The sequence below is a fragment of the Populus alba genome, chromosome 8 (genome assembly GCF_005239225.2).
Source record: "Populus alba chromosome 8, ASM523922v2, whole genome shotgun sequence".
In the NCBI taxonomy this organism is placed as follows: Eukaryota; Viridiplantae; Streptophyta; class Magnoliopsida; order Malpighiales; family Salicaceae; genus Populus; species Populus alba.
The window spans coordinates 18,143,636-18,154,249 of NC_133291.1; positions in this window are offsets into that span (position 1 = coordinate 18,143,636).

The window sequence follows — 10,614 nt, forward strand, 5'->3', positions numbered from 1 at the left end:
AAAAAATAAGAAAAACTTATTTTTTGTAAACAAAACCAAAAATTTTAATTTTGCAACGCTACAGTAAAAGAATTGGTAAGATTTAAAATTATACCATTTCTACAAGAAAACACCATTTTATTTTAGTATATATACTAGTTATTTGATGCGCACTTCATCACGGATCGGATAATTTTTTTTGGCAAAAAAACAAAAACTATGCAAGCTTTTCAAATCTGTTTTTTTTTTTTTAATCTAATTATAAATCAAAAAGTCTATGCATGCATTTAATTAAATGCATCGCGAAAAATTTGTGTTCATAAATGCAAAAAAACAAAGAGTTAAAGTGTGTATTCAACTCGCCTTGCAGCAAGTCAAATATTGTTTTTCTGACATAAAATAATTAATGTGCAAGTATTATTAACGTGATTTTTTTATTTCAAGTAAAAATATAACCGTGAATCAAAAAGTCGATGCTTACATGTAATAAAATATAATAAAGATTATATGTGTTAATAAAAACATGTAAGATCTCAATATAATTTTTAATATAGCATAAGAATAAAACAATGTTGTGATTGTTATGGTGAAACACCATTTTTTTAGTTTTTATATAATAAAAATTAAAAAATAAATTACAAAAAGAATAAAGATAAGAAAAAAAAAATATGGTATAAATAGGTGAAGTGTAGAGTGATAAATATTTAAAGTGTAAGAAATAAAAAAAGTAATAAGTTTTTTTCAAATAAAGTGTAAGGAAAAAAAAAGGAAAAACTAAAAAAATATATATATAAATAAAAATAAGAAGAAAAAATGGTAAGTAATAGACCAAGTATAAAATAATAAAAATACCAAGTATAAAGAGAAAACAAAAATCTAAAAATTAAAAATTTTACCACTGTTATAGTAAAAAAAAAAAAAAAAACCAAAATTTATTATAATTGCAATTCTACATAAAAACATCATTTCCTTTTAGTGTATGTATTATATTCCTTTAACTTTAACTTTTACTTTCGATGAGCTGCTGCTTACAATTAAGGAAAGTGGGTAAAATAGCCTTAGCTGACCATGCAAATAATTTTTCAAAAAAAGAATTAGCATGATTGTTCAAACTAAATTAAATGCAACGTTTACCATTAATATACCAATTTGTTTGCTAATTAAGAAAAATGGAGGAACCACAATATGGCCCACCTTATGTTAAAAATAAATCCTACTATAGCCCACCTTATGTTAAAAATGAAATAGAAAATGGGTTAGGAATTAGAATGTGAACAAAGAATATAAATTCATAAACAGTGAAGAAGCTATATAAATGCACCCAACTGGGTTCCTATTAGGGGTGAGCAAAAAAAACCGAAATAACCGATTAAACCGAGAAAACAAAAAAAAAAATAACCAAAAAAACCGAACCGAAAAAAAAACTGAATTAACCGATTAAAAATTTATAAAAAAATTATGGTTCGGTTCGGTTCGGTTTCGGTTTGTAAAGTCTAAAACCGATGAAGCCGAACCGAACCAAACCGGTTCAACCAAGCCACCACTTAAAAAAAAAAAAACAAGTATAAATAACATGTTTTCCTAACTCTAAACCTAAATTAGCTTTCCTCTAAAAACAAAACCAGCCGCCCCCTCCCTTCCTTTCTGCATCTGTCCATCTCTCTTTTTAATTTGCTCCTTGCATCTTTACTTTTTGATTATCCTTCATGCTCCTTTATTTGTTAAGCTCTGCTCCATTCTCCTTCATGCTTCTTTATTTGTTAAGCTCTGCTCCATGCTCCTCCTATTTGAAAGGCACGCCACCCTCTTCACTTTTTCAATTTTAGTTTTAATTGTTTTATTCCCTCTATAGGAGACATGTCCCTCTTTATTTTTACTTTTAATTTTTTTATTCTTCTTTCTATTTTTCACATAATCCTGTAATTATTTAATAATTTTTCATGCACTTGTAACCAAAAAAAATTATCATGTTGAACCAGTAAAACGCTTTCCTATGCTCTCCTTGATGCTGGTATTGTGAGAACAAAAATTCAAAATCAAGTTTGGCACTCGATGGATAATGAGCAGATGAGGATCTATGTAAACTATCTTTTGATCTTCCCTTTGTGTTTTTTTTCTAGTCAAATGACTTCTGTTCTTTCCTTTTGTTTGTCATACATGCCCAGCCATTTTAAGAAAAAGCCATGTTGAGAAAGCCAAGATTTATTAGAAAATAAGCACAGATCTGTGAAATTAAGAACAAGATGAAGATAGAATTCCTGAAAAAATATGGTTAGTGAAAAAACTCAGAATAAAAACTCATTTGAAATAATTTCGGTTTAAATCAGTTTGGAAGGGGAAAAAACCGAACCAAACCGAACCGAATTTGGTCGGTTCAAACCGGTTTTCGGTTCGGTTCGGTTCAAAAACTTGAAGAAAAATTTTTTCGGTTTGGTTAATTATTTTGGCCCAAAACCGGACTAAACCAAAAATGCTCACCCCTAGTCCCTATAGGGTACCAATCTATAGCCCATCTCTTTTAACCCTAGCCCTTTTCATTTCACGATATTATTTTAAATTTATGCAGTTATGTAATTTCAAAAACTAAAAAGAAAAAAACTTATTTATCGATTTTTTTTAAATAAGTTATTAGGTGACCATTTTGTGTCTTTTTAATAATAAGCTTGAAAATATTTTTTCAAAACTATTTAATATTATGTTTTTTCAGATAAAAAAACATTTTATATTAAAAAACATACCATAATACTAAATCATGAACCTAAAATAACATTCAACCAATCCTGGATAGTACGAACTAGCCGGTTAGCCTTGCTTAGTTGCTGGTTGAAAATCTATTTTTTATTCAATTATATAATAACAAAAAATGACAAGCAAGGAAAAGACACTGAATAAAGTTTAAGAAAAAAATTATTATATTGTCTACATGTTTAGCTTTGGTCAAGAGAGTAGGTAGACGATGCATTGTTTGCCCAACATTTAATAATAATAAAAAAAGTAGACAGTATGTGCTACATGTTTAGCTTCAGCCACTAGGGGAGGTGATTAGTGCTTAAAAATGCATTTTTATCAAGGTTTTATATCATCATTTTGCACTTAAAGTATCAATAACTCCTTAACTAAAACATGTTTTATAATAATATACCTAATAATATAAAATACATTTAATTTATGGTAAATATTCATCTTAAATACATGACTATCACATAAATAAAAAGATCGATTGATGAATTTAAGTATTGAAATTGAAAGGACAAAGAGAGGGCCAAACTTAGAAAAGAAATGTTGGTGCAGTCCAAACTAGAACACTGTTCGGTAATTGCGTCATATCTTGAGTTCTAGATATCCAAATGACCTTAAATTTTTTTAAAACATTCGGTAAGACATAGGCCTACAACTTTCATGTGGAGTCCAAGATATAAAAAAGCCGTTTTTAAGTCCAAATTATAACAACAACGAAGAAGTCTGAATCTATCTTGCAGCCTAGACACTGTTCAGTGTTCAGCTCATATCTCGAGTTCTAGAAGTCTAAATGACCTCAATTTTTTTTTCTGGAAAGATAAGACAATTTCCTATAACTTTCATAATTATAGGTGGTTCTAGTTTTGATGCTAGCAATGATGTTTTATTCAGACAAGAAGATAAGGATTTTCACCAAATCAAGAGTTGGCCACCCACTCAACAATTAGTCATCAAATCAATAGTTCTAAATTTTGGCCCATAAAAAGAGGCATTTACCATGTATTTAAGGGCTTGGTTTTTCATATCAAGAACTTGCTCTTACTCTCTCTCTTTATATTTTTTTGTAATTCTTAAGTTTTTGCTTTCATTAATATCTTGTTTATGCTTTTTCATTTCCTTTCCTTTACTTAGTTAACTTGTATCTTATTTATGTTCTTATTTTTTTATTTATGTTTCTCTTCTTCATTATGTTTAGCTAAGTTTATTATGTCAAGGTGAAAAGGTTACATTAATGGTGTAAACTCAACATGGACCTTAATGTTTAATATTAACATGTCTTATCTTTTTATCTTACTAATTCTTAATACTTGCTTGTTAAATGGTTAATCTAGATTTGTGTTGTATAACACTTTGTACAAAAAATGCTTGGCACTCTCATAGCCTAACTGTATTGTATTACCTACACCTGTATTATGAAAAGAACTTGATTTGTTGTTAACATAAGTTAGCATCATGAATTCCTGACAATATTTAAAAGTTTGGTGTTATGTAAATAAGATAATTAATATGATCATGCTAACAATTTATAATGAGTTATTAATGACAAATCATCCGATTGGAACCTCCTTTGTGGGTGATTTCTAGTTGAATAATAAGAATTTATACTATACTTGTTTGAAATACCATTAGTGGATCCTCTAACCTTGACATTTGTTTTTATCATTGTTTAATCCTTACATTAATCTTTCATCTCAATGTTCTCATCAACTTCTTCTTCTTCTTTATTATTATTGTTGTTGTTGTTGTTGTATTATTGTTGTCTATGATTTATACAATTAACCTCCCTGTGGTTCGACTTCGGTCCTGCCGGGTTATTTATTACTTCGACACTCTTGCACTTGGGAGAAGACATCAATTTTTTAATCGTGTCAGGAGGCTAGAAAATCAAGCTTCGCCCTCTTGGTCCCAAAAAGAAAAATCCACTTGAAAACATCTCGTAAACCAACTTAATAAAAATGTATCTAACCTTAAAACAATATCTAATTGGTCAAAAAATTAAACATCAACCCTAAATGAAAAACATTCCTAGAGTGATTTATATTTTTCAGCGATATTAGAGGCAACAAACACTTAAATGGAATTTTTATCATCAAATAGAATCCATTCATACCAAGATTGACTTTTATGGTTCTTGAAACATGGATAATTGATTTTTTTTTTCTTCTTGTCGTTTTCTAGCAAAAATCTCTCCTCTCTAAAAAACAAGGACCGTAATGTTGATAAAATCAAGTTTCAAATCAAAAGATAAAATTTTCAACCATAAAGGACTAAAAATGACATCAAAAAAATTATGCAGTCAAAAATTTGTAAAAAGTCATCTAATGAACCATACAAAAAATAAAATAAAAAAGACTGGAATTCTATCTAGCTATCAAATTTGTTTCTCATAATTTTTAATTAAAAAAATATTAATTTAATATATATATATTTTTAAAATAAATAAACTTATAAAATGTAATTAAAAACTCATTCTGAAACAGCCAATGGCCCTACAGATAAATCCATCATGAAATTGATTTTGATTATATAAACAGGTTTATATTGCGGTACTGCAACATAAATAAATACAGTTTATGATTTTATTTAATTATTTTTAATGTACATCATATAAATACAATTATATATTTTTTAAAATTACTTAAAAAGAACTTAGTTTTAGTCGATGTAATAATTGATTTAATAGTATAATTTATCCTCGAGTATGTGCATCAATCAGCAAACCATGCCCCTGAGATGTTAAATCAAAGGATATGTGGCCACAATTACCTGCCCATCTGCATGCATTAAATCCAAGCCCAAAGAATTCCATCTTTTTAAATCATCCGAGCACGATTACCTCCATGGCTCCTTGTAAGACATACTCATGGGTCCAGGGCCTATACAGGGAACACACCGAGCCCATTGTGGTGTTCTTTGTTCTGGGTGGAGCTAAGAACTCCTCCATGTCTCCTCCATGTCGGCCGTCAACCGCCACAGATGAAGGGAGGCGCCTGGTGGACCTGTAACTGCGTGGTGTCCCTGATTAATTAATAATCACTATCTTTATTTAAGAAACACCAAGGGTGGTGGAGAGTGGAGACGAAAGAGCTGCCTTGTCATGCTCTTCTGCTCGCGCAAATAAACAAATCATACAAATAATTAATCTTGCGTTTGTGCCCTGCAAGTATAGACGGCCCCTCCCTTGAGTGTCTAAAACAATAACGTTTATCCAATAGTCGAGCATCATGGCCTTCTTAACACAGTGTATCGAATTTTCTTTTTAAATCAATTTATTTGAGACCAAATATTCATGTGGATCAATTTTCTTTTCCTTTTTCTAAATCGGCCGTCCCAATAATTGAGGGACAAATCACACTGGGACAAAATCCATCAGTCGATCTAGACCATTGATCAAGTGGCAAGAATGAAAGGCTGATATGGCACGGTTGAGCAGTCTTGTCTGATGCAAGAGAACAGCAGGGAAGTAGACAATCGCAGGATGGGGACTCCACAATTGACTAATGGTACCTTCTAATCATGTGGGTATCAGAAATTCTCAGGGCCATTGGCATCACAAATCCAAGCTTTCACTTGCCATTTTGGCTACCTTCACAGGGTCAAGGGTAGATGTGACAAGAAGGGTGATGTACATCTCCTCATCCAACGGTTCATATCACAAGATCAAGCATGTGTTATGATCACCTTGTCTACAATGATTCATCAATTATGGAGAAAAATTCCCACTTTAGATACCCATGAATTCAATATATTCATTGAACCAAATTAATGGTTTAATTTTAAACCATCATAACTTTTGATTTAAAAATCACTTACAAAAAGTTCATTTTTCCAAGTCATAAATCTTATCTAATATATATATCTATTCCATATTTTAATTTTACTTGTTAAATTATTTTTGCTTATGATTATGATAATTATTGACTCTTAAGTTTATTTTATTTCTCTAATGTTGTAGGGGGCAAACTTTAGATCAAGTATTTAAGGCTGTCCATCAACATATGGTTTCAATAATATTTCATATTTTGAATCTTTTCATCTACAATATTGTTGTTGTTATATTCTAATTTTTTTTTATGCTCGCATAAACCTTATTTTTCATCAAATGTTGCATTTTTAACCACTAGTATGCCAAGAAATCACGTTAAACCCAATATATTTATTTATGATGGCAAAGGTTTTATATAAACAAATTTTATTTTTTGTAGTTTTGAAGGCTTAGAACAGTCATTGACTGTTTTTTATATACTACTATTCAAGTTTCTATCTAATTTATTATAAATGCACCTATTTAGAGTGGATAAATACCTTAATCAGGTAAATTTTGGTTTTAATGTATGAAAAATGATTAGAAAATACTTTTATCACTTAGATTCAAAATGTTTTTAGTTCCCTCTTCCAAAATATCATTGATTCAAAACAATCATTTTTTTTACATCTATAAAACATTGATAGAGTAAGACTGTTTTCTAATCTAGAGTTGAAATTTTAGAAAAAGCCATGAAAGAATTATTTTCGTATCAATTCGGCAGTTGAAATGTAGATGTTCCAAACAAAGGTTCTCTATGCAAAAGCTAGTACACTAATATCATCACACTTTAAAAAAGAGAAAAAATATAGGAGTGTTGATGAAATTGTATTAAAATCTATATCTGCTCAACATGTTTCAATACTTAAATCGATCTGAATTGAAAAGAAAAAGAATTGGCTAACTTGGTAAAAAATTCAAGTTGATCTAGTTAAAACTTGACCATCAACCCATTGACCTTTTTTTTTTAAAAAAAAAATAGAGTTGACCCTCCCGAGCTTTGCTCTGAGTCAATTCTAGAATCGATTTTTAAAACTATGGTCGATGCTAAATTGGTTGGCAAGGCTTTGAAAGAATGACAAGACATGGTTGAACCAAAAATAAAATTCCTTTTCTTCCATTATGAATAGAGAAATGTGTTCCAAATAGTATAAGAGATGAGTCAACACAAATATCAATGGAGTCCTGAATTTAGTCAACTTATTGGGAGTTTTATTGAAACCTTACTCAACCCAAGCCCCGAATCACCAGGGTCACAAATCAACCAGCTAGGTTAGTTGGATTTTAAAAGAGTGATTAAACCTAGTGAAATAGGTAGACTTTGAAACATGACATAATCACACTAACATTACACAACACTAACATTACCTATTTATTGTTTTTACTTTAGTCATAATTATTAAATTTGGTCTAACATGTTGATCCGGTAACTTGGAGTCTGATTTATGATGGGTTTTCTTTCAAATCGTTTTAAAAGTTAACATGATCAACTTGATAACTACTAGTTGATATGATTGACTTGGTCAAATTCGAGTGACATCCAACTAGGTCAATTTTAATAATATTCCTTTTATTTTTTTTGTCTAAAATAACATTCTTGTAGTTTTTAGATTGTCTAAAAATAAAACGTTTTGAGATAAAATTAAGTTAACTTGTTTGTTAGTGAGTTAAGTATATAAACTTACAACCTAGACTTAGTTGGATTGGATATAATAACTATGACCTTAACAATCCCCATCTTATATCGTCTCGAACGAGAGAGCTATAATAGAGAGCAAACAAAACCCTAACAAAATGGATCTTTATTTATTGATTCCGATTCTCAAAAAGGATAGCTATATGAGATGCTAAAATATATTTTGTAAAAATAAAGAGTCATTCCTAAATGTTTTTTAGAGAAGTTAAAAAATGGAGGGAAAATTTTAACTATGTTTTCTCTTGAAAAATTTCCCCTCTTTAATCATTGTATGTAAAAATAGCTTGTTAAAATGGTTTTTTTCATTGGAGTGCCACATGAAAAAAAAGAAGTTAAATGAAACTATTCAAAATGTTATAATGATCATGCAATAATTTGAAAGAAAAAGATAGATTTTAGTAGGAAAGCTCAATAATGCCTTGGGAGGAGTAGATATTAATTTTAAATGAATGAGAGACACTTTGATAATTGCATAAGATTGATAAATATAAATAGAAAGAGAAAGATAAAAGAAAAGAAATCATAATTTAGAGAGAGAACTAGAAGAAGGGAATGAGAAGAAGAAAGAAGAGGAAGAGATACAAGAAATTAGAAGAAATAGGTTGGTAAGGTAAGATTTATGCTTTTATACGTGTAATTGTTGTTATTAGTTAAGATTTTGAATTTGATAAGATTTAGGGTTTTGAAGTTTATGCTTTTTAGTTAAATTGATGGGTTAATTGAAATGTTAAGGGTTGATTATTATGGATTTTTGAGGTGTTAGTTGAATTTTAGTGTAAACACCCAAAGGAATATATATATATATATATATATATATATATATATATATATATATAGAGAGAGAGAGAGAGATGATGATGAATGCAGTTTTCGCTGTCGACGCGGAAATCGGCACCGACGCAGTTTTCGCTGCCGATTCTGGATTTGGCAGCGACGCAGCCTTCACTACCGATACAGAAATCGGCAGCGACACAATTTTTCGCTGCCCATTTCTTGATCGATAGCGACGCAGTTTCTGTTGCCGATTTCTGGATCGACAGCGACGCAGTTTTCGCTGCCGAGGGAGAAATCGGCAGCGATGCAGTTTTCGCTGTTGATTTCTCAATCAACAGTGACGCAGAGCTGGGAGGGAGGGGTAAAACCGGTTTTAGATAAACCAAAACAAGGATAAGAACACACCTAAACCAACCCCCAAACAACCCATTTCTTTTGATGGGTAGTATAAATAGAAGGAGAAGAGAGAGAATGATCCATCTTCTTCCCAAACCAGCAGCTGCATGCCGTTCTTCCCTTCCCCTTTCACAACAGAAACTTAAATCAAATCAGTAGAGAATGCTTTGTGAACTTGTGAGGGAGAGATGAGACCTTGAGAGAGGAGTGGGCAGCTGCATAGAGGAGATGAAAAAGAGAGATGGAAAACGTGAGAGGAAGAAGAAGGAGCAGAACCAGCAGGAGTAGAGAAAAGAATAGTGTCAAACCTTCCTCAAACTTAGTTAAATTCAGAAGGTATGGGTCATGAAACTCCTTTCCTCTTTCCCTTAAGAATCAGAAACGAAAATGAAGAAGAAAACCCCTAAGAAAAATTGATCTAAGACCTAAGCCAGCTATGAAGGAAACTGAAATTAACTAGGAGAACTAGCAAACATAAGTGAAATAAAGTCAATTTCAAAACATCTAACAAATCATAGTAGAGGGCTGGCTTTAACTATGGGGTAGGCCAGCATGCATGTGTGTGTGTGTTCTGCTAGGGTAATTAATGTGTTCTGCTGTGATGTTGTTGCTGAAATTAATGTGTTTGTGTTGTGAAGTTGTTGTGCTGAAATTAATGTGTTATGCTGTGATGTTGTTGCTGAAATTAATGTGTTCTGCTGTGATGTTGTTGCTGGAATTTTGTTGAAGAATTATGTGCTGAAATCGATGATTCAGATTTGTGTGTTGTGCAGGGAAACTCTGTTTCGCTGCCAAAACTGAGCATTCTGCAGCGAATTAATATTCGCTGCCGATTTGTGTATTGTGCAGCGGAATTCTGTTTCGCTGCCGCAACTGAACCTCCTGCAGCAAAATTCTGTTTCGCTGCCGAAACCGAACCTCCTGCAGTGAATCGATATTCGCTGTCGATTTGTGTATTGTGCAGCGAAATAGAATTTCGCTGCCGCAACTGAACCTCCTGCAGCGAATTGATATTCGCTGCTGATTTGTGTGTTGTGCAGCAAAATTCTGTTTCGCTACCGAAACTGAACTTCCTCCAGTGAATTGATATTCGCTGCCGAGTTGTGCGTTATGCAACGAAACTGTGGCACCAACAGCGATGCAGTTTTCGCTGCCGAACCGGCAGCCTCTAGCAAACCAATTCTCGCTGCCGAATTGGGCAGCCTGCAACGAACCAGTTTTCGCT